We start from the raw sequence: 16,227 nt of genomic DNA, 5'->3' as shown, positions 1-16,227 counted from the left end.
CAATGGGCCGGACCACAAAAGAAGGGGGAGAGGGATGCGCGCGCAGCTGGCGGAGCCCGGAAGAGAGTGGCCAGGCCCCGCCGGATAAGCCACGCCCCTTCCTCAGTCCTCCCATCCTGACTTGTCGCGCTGCCGCGAACGCCCGCCTACTGGCCCTCACGCTGGAGGGGGCGGAGAAAGCGCTCATGCGCAAGCGCAGTTTACTGAGCAGGTCTGTGTAGAAGTTGAGTGAGGTACGTCTGGTTCTAACAGGCTTGGGTTGTCTTTTTGAGAACTTTTAACTATTTTTAATGCCAGCAACTACCACTTACTGGACACTAAGCGCACAGTTACTGCATTCATTCATTCAACATGTATTTATGGAACGCTGTACATGAGGTCCCTGGCCAAAATCCCAGGAGGTCCATATCCCCATTTTATCGATGACGAAACTGAGGCTCAGGCCCTGACCGGTTTGGCTCAGTGGATAGAGCATCGGCCTGCGGACTGAAAGGTCCCGGGTGCGATTCCTGTCAAGGGCATGTACCTTGGTTGTAGGCACATCCCCAGCTGGGGGTGTGCAGGAGGCAGCTGATGGATGTTTCTCTCTCATTGATGTTTCTAACTCTATCCCTCTCCCTTCCTTTCTGTAAAAAATCAATAAAATATTTTTTTTTTAAAAAAGAAACTGAGGCTCAGAGTGATCAAGTCACTTGTCCAAGATCATGCAGCTAGGTAGTGGCACTTTCTGCCCTATGTTTCTCTTCTGTCTCTTTTAACCTTTGGGAGTGCCTTTGACAGGAAAAGAGAAATTGTAACCACATTTTTCTCAATTTGTTCATCGCTTCCCATATTTCAATTTGGGCTGCTATTATCACTTTCCCAGAAAGTGTAGCACAACTTAGTACAAGGCCGCCTTAGGACTTTTGTAGGCCCTGAGCACTTTTGCCTTGTGCTTGTGGATATATATATATATATATATATATATATATATATATATATATATATAAATATTTTACAACTGCATTGGTATAGAGATGAATGTATTAATGTTATATAGCAAAACATTTTCTTTGACCTAAAAGTTTATTTTTCTTTCTGGTTTTAAAAGAACTTAAAACATTATTGTGGGCCCCTAAAAGTATTATGAGCCCTGGGCACTCTGCCTAACAGATGAGACTACTCTGCCTCAGTCCCCCAAAATGGGGTTCAAGCTCCCTCTTAGCATTCAAATCTTTCATAAGCTGGTTCTGTCATGGATAAGTGAGATTTCATTGGAAAAGTGTATGGCAATTTACAGATCTATTTGCAGAATCTGGGTGCAAATCCCTGTTCTGCAATTTACTAATGATATGATGCCATTGGACATGCCATTTGATTTCTCAGATCCTCAGTCTCTTCTGCAAAATAAGGGTGATGATATCTCTCACAAAGGTAGAATTAAATGAGACAATATATGCAAAATGCTTGGCATACAAAAATTTAATATATGGGAATGGTTATTATAAGATAATCTAATATAAAGTAATATTGATATCCCTTCCAGCCATATAGGTCTATTGCTATGTTTTTTAGTTCTAATAAATAACTTGTGGTCACAATTGAACATCTCTGAAATCAGGAAATTTGTCTGTGCCAAATAAAAGAAGCTGTGGACCAATTGCCCTTATTTGTGCAGCAATGGACTTAGGCTTGAGTAGAAAGTTTCTGTATATCCAGTTGTCACCTGAATTGAAACCTAATGCATAGCTAATGCTTATTGAACTTATTAAGTGCCAGGTGACTTATTATGTTCCAGGAAATGTCCTAAGAATTATGCATAGTTCCTTATTTAATCCCTACAACAACCCCATGAAATTGGTGCTACATTCACCTATTTTATGAATGAGAAAACTGAATGTCATACAGGTCTAAAGTCATATAGGAAAAACTGGTAGTGCTGGGACTTGAACTCAAGCATATATCACTTCAGAGCTCCCATTCCTAGACACCATTCCATACATCGTCCCTTATATGCACTTGTAGCAGTTTAAATGTAGATCCTTATTGCTGCTTAAGTCTATGTTAAAGACATTAAACTTTTATTCAGCATTAAAGATAAACTCTTGTGAATGCAGAGTACCTGTCACGTGCTAAGCAATGCAATTAAAGTAGAAAATGTCAATTCTTGTGATAAGCCACAGAATTTTCAAAGTCAGGAGAGACTGTGTGACCCATTGCATCATAAAGAAAAACTATCCATTGGATGCCAAACATCTGTCAGGATTTCTAGTTAACTTTTTTTAAATGCTGTTTATATGAAGAGATGTATACACAAAATAGTCATTGCAGCACTGTTTATAATAGGAAAATCCTAGAGACAAACTATTACTAGAAAGCTGTTATAATAAATTTTAGTATACATGTATTATGGAATATATGCAGTGCAGCAATTAAAAGAAATGAGGTACATGTATATGTCCTGACATGGACAATCTTTAAGAAATGCTTCAAGTAAAAAATACAAGATGCAGAAAACGAAAGAGTAATGCCAACATTAGTTAAACTAAAAGGAAGGGAAAATAGACATGTGTTTGTGTGACTGAACATTGAGAGGGACTTTTCCTGTTGTCTTGAAACTGCTGCTGAGGCCCAAATCTGATTTAAAAAAAAAAAAAAAAGTCCATAAGAGCCCTGTTCTGCATTTAAAAATTGCCAGTGGTTGAAACCAGCTCTATTACATAGCAGGGCGTTTGAAGAGCCATTACTGTTCTACCAGCCCTTCCACCAACCCCTCCTCCCTACCTATTCCCCATTTCCACCTCTCTCCCCACAGACAAACCATCACCACTACATGGAAAGAATGGGAGATGGGAGGGAAGTCAGCTTTTAGGGAAAATGAGTGTTCTGTAAAGACCCATCTTTTTCTCTTCTTTCATGAGACTCACTAGTGAACATTGGGCGTGCCTACAGAAGAAGAGACTGGCAGCCCCCCTCCAAACTCCCCCCCCCCCCCCCCACGCCCCATATATGTTTGTGCAGCAGGCTCTCTGATCTGCTCTGCCCCATTGTTTCCTAAGGAAAACACAAATAGAGAGAGACCGGATGGCAGGGGCTCTGGATGGCATGGTGGGTGGCTCTAGATGGAGAAGGTCTAAAACTGCCCCCACCATGTTCACATATACCTTGACTTCCCAGTCCTAGATTGGAGAACAGCAAAGAAATGTTCAAGCTGGAAGTCAGCTGGAAGATGCAGCAAATATATGAGGAGTCATCCATTCCTAGGGGAGAGTCACGAAATCGCTCCAGGTACTGATACTTTGCCATATCACCTGTTCTTGTTTCATTTTTACCTGTTGATATTGTATAACTTCTTTTGTTATTCCATTCTTTATCTTTTTCCAGAGCTTAAACATCTAAGTCATTTTCAAATCTCTATTGTGTTTATTTAAACCAAATTAGTTCATCTCCTTATTAGTTTTATAGGCTTAATTATTTTGTTAATCTTCCTCATATATTTTAGAATTTTGGTTCAGAGGCATATGTTGGGTTGTAGACTGTTTCTCTCTATCTCTCTCTATACTTACCCCTTTTTGTATAGTGGTTTTGGACTTGCTACCAATCCAGAGTTAGATATTAAAATATTGGTGTCCCAATTTTTACAGTAATATTAAAAATACAGTTTGTACTCTGAAATTTATTACTATGTGCATGTGCTATCTAATTTTTTTAAATTGTTTTATTGCTTAAAGTATTACAAAGAGTATTATATATGGCTCATTTTTTTTCTCCCCTTGACCTTCCCCTAGCCTCCCATACCCCCCAGTGTATTGTGTCCATTGGTTATGCTTATATGCATGCATACAAGTCCTTCGGTTGATCTCTTACCCACCCCCACAACCCTCCCCAGCCTTCCCGCTGTAGTTTCAATAGTCTGTTCAATGTTGCTCTGCCTCTGTATCTATTTTTGTTCATCAGTTTATAATGGTCTTTATTATCCATAAATGAGTGAGATCATGTGGTATTTTTCTTTCATTCACTGGCTTATTTCACTTAGCATAATGCTCTCCAGTTCCATCCATGCTGTTGCAAATGGTAAGAATCCCTTCTTTTTTACAGCAGCGTAGTATTCCATTGTGTAGATGTACCACAGTTTTCTAATCCATTCATCTGCTGATGGGCACTTAGGCTATTTCCAGATCTTAGCTATGGTAAATTGTGCTGCTATGAACATAGGGGTGCATATATCCTTTCTGATTGGTGTTTCTGGTTTCTTGGGATATATTCCTAGAAGTGGGATCACTGGGTCAAATGGGAGTTCCATTTTCAGTTTTTTGAGGAAACTCCATACTGTCTTCCATAGTGGCTGTACCAGTCTGCATTCCCACGAGCAGTGCACGAGTGTTCCTTTTTCTCCACATCCCCTCCAGTGCTTGTCGTTTATTGATTTGTTGATGATAGCCATTCTGACAGGTGTGAGATGGTACCTCATTGTTGTTTTGATTTGCATTTCTTGGATGATTAGTGACTTTGAGCATGTTTTCATATGTCTCTTGGCTTTCTGAATGTCCTCTTTTGAAAAGTGTCTATTTAGGTCCTTTGCCCATTTTTTGATTGGATTGTTTATCTTCCTTTTGTTAAGTTGTATGAGTTCCCTATAAATGTTGGAAAAATATTTTAGATGTAGTTGATTGACTTTGATACATAATTCAATTAAGTAGGAACAAATACTTTAAAAATACTGCTTTAATAAAAAAGAAAAGGTCATTGCTATACTTCAAAATTTAGCAGGCTGACCAAGAAGTCCAAATCAAATTCATGGGAGTCTTTAGTCCCTGGATATGAAAAAGGACTAGATTCAAATCCTTTAGAAGTGATGTATAAATGTAAGGATAACTACATGCTGTATTCCCTTGTAAAAGAAATTTTGTAACCATTAAAATATCCCCTCTCACCTGGCTGGTATGGCTCAGTGATTGTCAACCTATGAACCAGGAGGTCACAGTTTAATTTCTGGTCAGGGCACGTGCCTGGGTTGCGGACTCCATCCCCAGTGTGGGGTGTGCAGGAGTCAGCTAATCAATGATTCTCTCTCATCATTGATGTTTCTATCTCTCTCTCCCTCTCTCTTCCTCTCTGAAATCATTAAAAAATATTTTTAAAAAATAGTCCCTCCCCACAGCCATGTACCTTATACTGACCGCCCCCCTTCCCATTATAATCCTCTGGAGTAAAACTTATGGGGGTGTGACCTTCTAAAGTTGACCCATAGCAACAACAAAAATCACATAAGGTGAAAAGTGTTCTTGAACATTTCTCAGAAGAGCTTGGCACTGGAGACTGATTTATTGTCTCTGAGTTTTCCTTCGGTGTTTAATCTGATATAGCCCTCCCTTGGGTGACTACCAGCAGAAGTGGGTGGCTTAGATTTAAAGGCCATGTTACATGAAAAAATATGCATCTTTGAACTTTGGAACCATACTCAGTATGGCTAATGACCATGTCATGAAATCCACATGAAAACGAATATCCTCTAAGAATATATCAGATTCAACTCTTTATCACAACTCTTTATCACATCTTACTCCAAGGCATGCACTTACTTAGAATAAGGGAGGGCAGAACAATATTTAAATTTTCTCTATTGGTTTGTTGACCTTATACATTTAGTTGAAATAATGTAAGTTAAAAATGTGTGTATTAAACGTGATAATTCTCACCATGGCACAAACATGGTAGGTGCTGTCAAGAACTGAGATCTTACCCTAGTTGCAAGCTAACAACTTAGCCTAATGCAGTTTCATGGATACAGGCAAAAGACATGAGTTTTCTTGGGTCAGAGACAAAGGACTTCATTTTTCATAGCACTGCATGTAGCATGAGCATCAGCACATTTGCATCAGCTCCTGGATGTCTGAACACAGTGCGTTACAGGAGAGGAACCCTGAGCTTAGTGAAACCAAATATTTTATAGTGAAGAGTAAGCATTTCTGTCCTTTGCTCTGGAGGGAACCTATCTTTGAAGGCTTTTTGTTCTACAAACATCCTTGAAAGGATAGTTTAGGACAAATGACAGTCAGAGCCTCTGCTCTCAAGATGTGCAGAAACACAGGAGACCCACGGAGGGTTGTCTCCCAACAGGGACAAGACTTTATTGTGCTGTATCTGTATATATAAAAGGCTAAGTGACCATCCCACTGGCCAACTGGCCAGTACCTATGATGCACACTGACCACGAGGGGGCAGACACTCAATGCAGGAGCTACCGAGGTGTGGTGACTGGGCAGTGGTGGTTCTCTGGTGACGCACCCCAGAACCAGAGAGGAGGGAGCCCGATTGCTCACCAGACCATGCAATTCCACCTTCAGCCATGGGTTATGTTGTTGTTGGGGCACTGTCGGCCCTGATTCTGGTTTACTTACTACACACTTCCATTTGCATTCCACACCCTGTATGACAACAACTTTGCAGAGTGCCCTCTCGCACTCCGGGACCCCTCAGGGGATGTGGGAGAGCAGGTTTTGGCCCCATCCCTGCAGTCCAGGCCAAGGGACCCCACCTGCCGGAGGGATCCCGCTCACTCTGCAGATGCCCTTCGAGCCACGGTGCCACCTTAGGTGTGGGACTGAGGGAGGTTGGCTCCTGGGTGTATCTGGCCCATCTCACCCAGTCCCGCCCCGCCGGCCAACTTCTAATTAATTTCCTTTCGATGTGCATGAATCCGTGCACCAGGTCACTAGTTGTATTATATTTGGAGAAAGGGGATGATAAGTAAATGGTTTGCTATCGAGGAAAGAATATGGTTTTGAGCCCTAGCTGGTTTGGTTCAGTGGATAGAGTGTCGGCCTGGGGACCGAGTGGTCCCGGGTTCCATTAGATTTTGCTCAAGGGCAGGTACCTTGGTTGCAGGCTTCTCCCGGGCCCAGCCTAGTCAGGGGCGTGCAGGAGGCAACCAATCGATGTGTTTCTCTATATATCAGTATTTCTCTCTATCTTTCCCTCACTCTTCCACTCTCTCTAAAAATCAATGGAAAAATATCCTCGGGTGAGGATAACTAACTAACTAAATAAATAAATAAGTAAATAAATCAGGTTAGAGAAGAGGCTTTTAGACTGATAGCTAATAGTGAATCCCAGAACCAGGCTGCACAGACTTGGGCAGGCACCCTACTGTAGGGGGTGTGGAGCCACAGAAGCAGCCCCCTCCCAGTAAGAAGGACAGTGCTGAGTTGAGCATGACCAGGTATTCTCAGATTTACCCAACAGATCAGTCCTTCCTCTACCCAAAATTGCTTAAAAAATGAAAGAAAACTTCCTCATTGAAACAATAACTAGGAAAAAGGGATTCATTCCCCTCTTCCATTCAGAGTGAGCAGAGTGAGGCTTAGAAATAGCAGAGAAAACAGCTATAACACAGCCCACAGATACAAGAAGGACTCAAGTTGCCAAGTCAGAAAACTACCCAACTTTATAGTTAGATTGAGTCCCAGCTTTGCCTCTTAGTAGCTGGAAGGTTTTAGGTAAGTCCTGTAAACTCTAATTCTTCACTTCTTGCTTTTAAAATGAGGAAGTATCTAATTCCTCGGGTAGTTGTGAAGAGAAAACGAGGCAAAGCATGAAAAGCTCTTAGCAGAATCCCTGGAAGTAAATAAGCCCTCTGGAAACAGTAGCTGTGATGATTATTTCTGAGAACCAATCAATAGTTCCTGACGCAGTTTCTCCTTTGCTATCATGGAATTCAACAGAGGTCGGAAGGGTTTCTGCAAAATAACAAAACAATTGGGGAGAGAGGGAGGAGAGGGGTAGAATGGGAAACAGGCCTCTGCAGGCTTAGCTGGTTTGAAAGATTGACTGGAACACTGTCCAGGGTAAATTGGGCTGGCCCTTCCCCTTCCCCTACCAACTTGCAACCTGAAAGACATGCAATCACACACACACACACACACACACACACACACACACGCACACACAACCAATATCCGGAGTATGGCATCACTACTCCGTTTCCTGGAGAGGATATTGCCTTTATAGATGTATTCATTAGGAGAGGCTAGATTTTGCTGTGTAACAAATGACCCCAAAGTCTCAGTGGCTTGCAACCACAGAGGTTTACTTCTCACTCAACCCTATGTCCATGATGGGTCAACTATGTCCCTATTCTAGGACCCAGGCTGATGAAGCACTCTTTCTCTCTGTGTGAAAAATTGCCAGATTTTGTGGCAGAAGGACAAGAGATATAGTGAACACCATGCTGGGTCTGCAGCTTCTATTCCAACATGAACACACATCACTTGTGCTCATATTCCATTGGCCAAAGCAAGTCATATAGCCTCATGTCAACAGAATTGGGGCACATAATTCTCTTCTGGGGAGGTGAACATAGGTAAAGACTAATCCAGTCTACCACAGTGGACTCCCTCCCCATCCAGACACACTCACTTCCAAAGGGCCTGCCAGCTACGGAGAGCTGTTTAGTAGCTGACTGACCCTGAGCCTTCTCTGAGCCTCAGCTTTATACTCTGTGAAATGGAGATACCAATCAATAGCTCCTGAAGCAGTGGGATACTTGTCCTGTGAACTTCACAGAGAAGGGATAAGAATGCAGATGAGACCACAGGTCTGAATATGGTTTGTAAACTGTAAAATATTACACTCCCATGAGGGGGTCTCATTACTAGTGTGATTTCATGAGAAGAGATAATAAAGCTTTTTATAGAGTACTTCTCCCTCTCCCTGCCCACAGAAAGGATTTGTTGAGCTTATTAGCACATAACCCAATACCATGTTCAGCACTTTACTTCATTCAGTCCTCACAATTACATGGCAAAGTAGGGAATGTTATTAATTCCACTTCACAGATGTGATAACAAAGAGTTAAAGTTGCTTGCTCAAGGTCACATAGCTAGTGAATGGTAGAATTAAACCCAGGGCCATATGCTTTGGAGTTGCAACTGCTAATTTTAAAACAAAATAAAAAGAGATGTTCTAAATAAAATAGAAAGACTAGCTAATGTTTAAAAAATAAGTCTTACAATGTCTTCAAACCTTGAGTGATCTGGCTCACACTGTAGATACTTTAGCCACTGGGTAAGTTGGTGATGACATTTTGGTGGCCTGATATTTCAAATAAATGCTTCCAGGTATAAATGTTGCTAATGAATTGAGGATGAGAATGGAATAGAAGTGGAGAGGATTAAGTACTGAATTGAGAATGAGGGCTTGACTCAACTCATCTGAAACCAGCTGTGTGACCTTGGGTAGGTCACCTCCCCTCTCTGGGCCTCATTTTTCTGATCTGTAATGTGGAGATGTTATTTGATCTCAGAGAGCAATCCAGTGTAGTGATTTTCAGATGAAGGGACTGCAGAGCCTGCCAGGGAGATTCTATTCCCCCTCAACCCTCTTCCAATGTCTTCCCCCTCAAAGAACAACCACATATGACTTAATTTCTTGAAGGGTTTTGTGGATGGGACTCTTGCTCCAAAACTTTAAAAATCAGCTGGATAAGGTAATCTTTAGGTTCTCTCCACTCCTAGAGTCTTTAATATTTGTGTTTCCTGATAAGAAAGCTGTGAGATCCACCCAGGAGAGGCCATTTAGTGGTCACACATCACAGTGAATAGGGCGTTCACTCATTAGACATCAGCAATTCACTCATCACTGACCAATGACTATGCTTGAACTTGGGCTTCTCTCTCCTGTCCACTGGAGCGCCTCAGTACTCCCTCCCTGTTTTTGTCCTTAGGCCCTCATATTGGCAGACAGAAAGGGTCAATGGACATCTATAAAATGGGAATGGTGGCCCTTCGTTTATTGGATTGTTGTGAAGGTTAGAAAGTTATATAATATCCCACTCCACAGAAGCCCCTACCCCTCATTTTCATCCCTCTGCTCTCCTGCCAGGGTTTCAGCTACCTCCTGGAGGAGGCCCCTACAGCCTTCAAGATTGTTCCTGGCTTCTCTGAGGAGTGGGTGTGTGTGTGGGGGGGGGGGGGGGACGGGGGGGGGGAAGAGGGAGAACTTTCCCTCTTAGTTCATCTGGGTAGTCAAGTAATCAAATTGACATTAGACAACTTAACAGGATAAAATAACCAAATTTAGTTACATATGTACATATTGGGGTTCCATAAGAATATAGGGCCCCAAGACAAATTAGACAGTTGAGGCTTATCTGTTATCTTGAGCTAAGGAGAAAGGGGTTGTGGTTTGGGACTTCAGAGGTGTGGAAGGCAATTCACATGGAGATGAAAACAAATGTTTGGTAGATAAATGTTTGCTGGGCCAGCTTTAATGATGGGACACACACAGGGCTTTTTGATAAAAGGGTTCTTACTAGATTCCTCCTTGTCTATCACACTTTAGTTCATATTAAATTGTAGTTCTCTATGATGATAGCTTCCTTCCTGGGGCAGGTCCTCTATCTCAAATCTTGTAGGCTGTGAGGGGGAGGTCAATGGTGTTTCTCGAGTCTTTTCTTTCTTAAAAATAACCAGCTTAAAATAATAAATATCCCCCAAAGGCATATTTTGGGGTGGCAAAACCTCAGGGCTATCTCCTTCCTCTGGTGCCTCAGTACAGATGAGGATTTAAATATTTTAGGGTCTCCACAACACAGTATCTGTGAGACAAATGAAACTTTTGAGAACAGATAGAAATAAGTTTAATGAATTATTATGTTTAAAAGTCTTTGGTCTTGCCAAAGATCCTTTTCCCCTCCATATATTAAAGAGAAAGTAAAGGTAGTGTGAAGGAAGAATTCTTTCTTGCCTTATATATATTCTGGATGTTACAGGTTTAATGGCTGATGTCCCCCACCCTGAACTAAGGAGGAAAGGTGTCATTTGTGTTGGGTTCACTGCTTTATACCTGGTATGAGATGTAAAAACAGAAACACAAAAATAACGTGTTTCCTCAATAAATGAACACAGGGTAGCTGGGCTTCACTGAGAACTGACAATAGCTGGGGTCAGTCGTTTTCAAAACTACTGAGAAAACCACTTCCTGCTTCCCCGTTCATCTAGTCTGGTATCAAAATGAAAAAACTGGCTGAGCCGAGCATTTCTGATGTGCTCCACAAGGGGGTGAAAGAGGCCCACACCGGGCCAGCTCCACAGCAGAAGTCCTGGCGCTGGTCATAGGTCCCATTGAGTTGCTCACGCAAATCTGGTTCCACAGCACTATTTCCTCAGTCCATTTTTTAGTTCCTCTCTTTTCCTGACGCAGGAGGAAGTAGAGAAGCTTTTGAAGTCAGGTGGGCTTGGATTAAAATCCTGGGTTCTGTCATTTGCTGAGACATTGACACATGAGTTGGCATTTTGAGCTATTATATTAATAAATGGTAACTTACTCCCAAAGCCAGGGAATCACAGAATTATAGACTTTTGGTGCAAGAAGGGACTTTAAAGATCGTCCAGTAGAGCCCCCACATTTCACAGATGAGGAACACTGAGGTCTCTAAGCACTTAAGCCTGGGGCTTGCACACAGCTGCATTCTTAGAAATGCATAGACAAAAGAGCATTCTCAATGAATGAATGAATGAATTGATAAAAGGGGCCTTACTAGATTCCTCCTTGTCTATCACACTTTAGTTCATATTAAATTGTAGTTCTCTATGATGATAGCTTCCTTCCTGGGGCAGGTCCTCTATCTAAAATCTTATAGGCTGTGAGGGGGAGGTCAACGGTGTTTCTCGAGGAAAAGATAAGTCCTTTAACCAACAAACATGTGCCTTCTTTTAGAGCAGGACTTTGCATCCAGAAAAAAACACAGGCTGCTATATTTAGCATCCAGCTTTAGCAGCGACTAACTTGAGCAAGTTACTCGACTTCTTGTGCCTCAGTTTCCTCATCTCAGTGGGGAGAGGGGTAGAAATTGGAGATATTAACAGTACCTACCTCAAACGGTGTTATGAGGATCCAATGAGCTCATACATAAAGTGCTCAGCTCAGTGCCTGGCACCCAAGAGGCAAAGTGTAGATGTTAGTTCTTATCTTGGTCATGTAACCTTTCCGAGCCTGTGTTCACATCTATAGAGTGATTTTACATATCATTATGGATGACACAACCTCAGCAAAGAAACTTGCTCATGGTAATGATATAAAATACAATCTATATACACTGAGTGGCCCTATCAGTACTTCATTAACACTTCCAAAAATACTGAATATTGAAAACTTCCTAAGCAAATACTCTCAAGGTTTTATTATTATTATTATTATTTGCATAACTAATTCACTTCATTGTACTGATGGGGTGGTCATAATAACCTGACCGGTCATAATAATCTGGCCACTCAGTGTATATAAAAAACCCTAATATGCAAATAGAGTGAACGGCAGAACAACCGAACAACCAGTTGCTATGATGTGCGCTGACCACCAGGGGGCGCACGCGGACCATGGTAGGCGTCGGCCGTGGTGGAATGGTGGAGCAGGTGAGCGGGGGGCACCAGGCCAAGGTGGGGTGACAGTCGCTGTCATCAGGGTGAGCCTCTGGTGGTTACTGAAAATTCTTTGCTCCCGTGTGCTGCAGTCCCACCCGGCGCTTGCACCTGCTGCCAGCACTGGCTCCGCTTGCACCCGCTGCCAGTGCTGGGCCACTGTTCACAGCCACTGCTGGTGCCCGGCACCGGCCCTCATTGCTCGGCGCTGTCAGCGGGTGTGAGCAGCAGCTGCCAGCCCCGATTGCCCCTCAGGGCTTCTCCACCTCCCCCTGCTCCTGAGGGGCGATTGGGGCAGCAGCAGCTTGTATCCTCTGCAGGCAACGGCCCCTCTCGCATCCGCGTGCCAGTCCCAATCGCTCAGTGCTGTCAGTAGGTGTGAGCGGCGGCTGGTCCCGATCGCCCCCCTGAGGGCTTATCCACCTCCCCCTGCTCCTGAGGGGCGATTGGGGCAGCAGCTGCAGCTTGCACCCACTAACGGCGCCTGCTCCGCTCGCACCCGCTGCTGGCACTGGCCCTAATGGCTCTGCGCCATCAGCAGGTGCCGTCAGCACATGGGAGCAGCGGCGGTGGGAGCGGGGTTGCTGGCAGATAGGGGACTGGGGGCTGTGGTGGGAGGAGCCGGGTGGTGGCACAGAGGATGGGCCAAGACCCGCCCCTGTGCCCACTGCAGCCTCACGGTCCACAGTTTCTTTCAAGGTGCATGAATTCATGCACTGGGCCCCTTGTATATAATGAGTGTTATTATATCCTCTTCCATGAGGTAAAGAAAGCTCTTCACAACCTCTCACCCCTCTTTGCTACTGCAGTAGTTGAGATCTTATGTCTTTTCTCCCCTGGAGTACTGCAATGGAGTCTGCACCTTGGGAGGAAATGAGTGATACCATGTGGCTGGAGACTCAGCTCCAAGGGCCCCAGCCAATTGTTGCTAGAAAGGCATATAGGTTCCTTATATGAGTTTCCAACAGCTGCTGTAACAAAGTACCACAAACTGGGTAGATCAAAACAACAGAAATGTATTCTCCAATGGTTCTAGAAGTTAGACATCTGAAATCAAGGTGTGGACAGGGCCCTGTACCCTCTGAGGTTGGGGAGAATCCTTCCTTGCCTCTTTTAGCTTCTGCTGGTGGCCATCAATCTGTGTTCCTTGGCTTACAGCTGCATCATTGCAGTCCCTGCCTCTATCATCAGCCACATGGCATTATCCCTCTTGTGTGTTCGTGTCCCTTCTCTTCTTTTAAGGACATTAGTGATATAGGATTAATGGCCTATCCCAGTGATTGGCAAACTGCGCTTGGCAAACTGCGGCTCGCGAGCCACATACGGCTCTTTGGCCCCTTGAGTGTGGCTCTTCCACAAAATACTGGCTCTTCCACAAAATACCGACTTCTGCGCATGGGCCACGAAGTTTCAATCACACTGTACATGCGCGCCCGCACGTGGTATTTTGTGGAAGAGCCACACTCAAGGGGCCAAAGAGCCGCATATGGCTCACGAGCCGCAGTTTGCCGCCCATGGGCCTATCCTATTCCAGGAGTTATAGCCTAATTCTCTCTGCAAAGACCCCATCTACACTAATAAAAGACAAAGATGCTAATTGACCATAACCTTCGCTACGCCCAAGCCACGCCCACCAACCAATCAGAGTGACTATATGCAAATTAACCAAACCAAGATGGCGGCCGGCAGCCATGGAGCTAGAGCAAGCAGGAGGCTTGGTTGCCCTGGTGATGGAGGAAGCCAAGCTTCCCACCTGCCCTGGCCAGCTGTGGCCTCCACAAAAGGCAACAAAGTTTCAATTATAGAAGACAAATAAATCCCAGATACCTGCTTCCAGCCAGCCTCCACTGGGAGCTTGGGTGGCTACTGGCTGTGGCCAGCCTGCAAATAGCCATCAGCCCCTCATCCAGGCTGGCCAGGCACCCCAGCCGGGACCCTACCTTGAAGGGGCTGTGGCCAGCCTGCAAACAGCCATCAGCCCCTCACCCAGACTGGCCAGGCACCCCAGCAGGACCCCCACCCTGATGCGGGACACCCTTCAGGGCAAACCAGCCGGCTCCCACCCATGCACCAGGCCTCTATCCTATATAATAAAAGGGTAATATGCAAATTGACCCTAACAGCAGAGCGACTGGGAATCATTGGTCACTATGACACACACTGACCACCAGGGGGCAGATGCTCAATGTAGGAGCTGCCCCCTGGTGGTTAGTGCGCTCCCACGGGAGCTCTGCTCAGCCACAAGCCAGGCTGTCAGCTGCCAGTACAGCCTCTCCCACCTCCTCAGCAGCACTAAGGATGTCCGACTGCAGCTAGGCCGGCTCCCCGCTAGCAAGTGGACAGCCCCCGAGGGCTCCCAGGCTGCCAGAGGGATGTCTGACTGCCAGATTAGGACCAATCCCCCGGGGAGCGGGCCTTCGCCAGCAGGTGGTCATTCCCCAAGGGGTCACAGACTGCGAGAGGGCACAGGCCGGGCTGAGGAACCCTCCCGAGTGCACTAATTTTTGTGCACCGGGACTCTAGTCAATAATAATAAAAGGATAATATGCTAATTAGACCGGACATCTTTCCAGACAAAGCCAGGGCCGGAGGGAAGCCAGCCGGGTCCTGGGTGCTGGAGGGAAGCCAGTGCTAGCAGCCGGGGGAAGGAAGGCCTACTCTGGCACGAATTTTCGTGCATCGGGCCTCTAGTTTCCAAATAAGGTTGAATTCACAGGTACCAAGGATTAGGACTTCAGCATTTCATGGGGGAGGAGGTGTTGAGGGGAGGAACACAAGTCAACCCACAACACTTGTTAAAAGATTTTTTTTTAAAAAAATGGAAATTTAATGAGCTCTTCCAATTTATTAATATTTTATTTATATATAAGATATATTAATAATTATATTGATTTATTTTGTTGATTACATAAAGTTAATGCATTTATTATTATAAACAATATATTATATGAATTCTAATTCTATTAATAAATTATTAATAAAACAAATTGAATTAATTTTATAATTTATTATAATGAATCAAAACATTTCTGTGGACCTGAAAGGCCCTTAGGCCATCACTTTTCATCCCTGGCTTCATGGACTATCAGGGTGGTCTTTCCATAAAGCAAAGATGGTAATGTTATGCCTTCCATGATGGCGAGTTATGTCAGCAATAGCTGACAGAAGCATCCTTTTAATGAACACCACCAGCTACATCTCCCCCACACCCCCTAGTGGAGCCTGTCTGAATCTGACCTGAAACAGACCTTCACTGCCAGGCTTATGAGTTTTCTCCAGAAACAGTCTCCATTTCCCCAACTCTCCACCCCCAACAACCCACCCCCCTGTTTTCTCTGCTACTCACTCCAGGCCCAGTTCAAAAGCCACCTTCCTCTCTGAATCCTGCCAGGCATCATAGTGTCTCCCACAGGGTTCCACAGTACCTTGCTTCTGCATTTTGCAACACTGGTTTTCCGAGTATCACAGTGAGGTTTTACTAGTCACTGCTTCTCAGGAACTTTATCTTGGTTGTTATATTAGTTTGTCAGGGCTGTGACAAAGATTCTTTCCTTGAACAAACTTTAATCAAGGTTATTCTGGGGAACTTTATGCACTTCCTTGTAAACACAAATTTCAGCAAGAATTCTTCTAAGTCAGTTTAACCGAAACCCTTGATCCTTGATATCCGATCACCCTCAATATCTAATCAGGTTCTTCATCCTCTCCTGTTTCTCAAGTGATGTCTGTCTTTAGCAAAAGTCCTGTTAGGTCAATTTAGCAAGAACTCCCCCTTACCTATGATGTATTCTTTTAGTAATTTTCCACCCACCGACTCCATCCTGCTCCC

The 16,227-nt window shown here is 44.2% G+C and overlaps 1 long non-coding RNA gene across 1 annotated transcript in view; it reads left to right on the top strand.

Annotated features, from left to right (window-relative positions):
* Positions 1-97: 97 nt before the first annotated feature.
* Positions 98-16,227, top strand: part of LOC132212317 (uncharacterized) — a 33,581-nt gene continuing 17,451 nt past the window's right edge. The window contains exons 1-2 of the long non-coding RNA XR_009447702.1: positions 98-233; positions 3,157-3,267. This is a non-coding gene — a long non-coding RNA (uncharacterized LOC132212317). The remainder of the gene's footprint in view (positions 234-3,156; positions 3,268-16,227) is intronic.

Source organism: Myotis daubentonii, chromosome 11, assembly GCF_963259705.1.
Source record: "Myotis daubentonii chromosome 11, mMyoDau2.1, whole genome shotgun sequence".
NCBI lineage: Eukaryota > Metazoa > Chordata > Mammalia > Chiroptera > Vespertilionidae > Myotis > Myotis daubentonii.
Note: the sequence above shows the minus strand (reverse complement) of the source record. Positions and strands in the feature narration are given on the sequence as shown.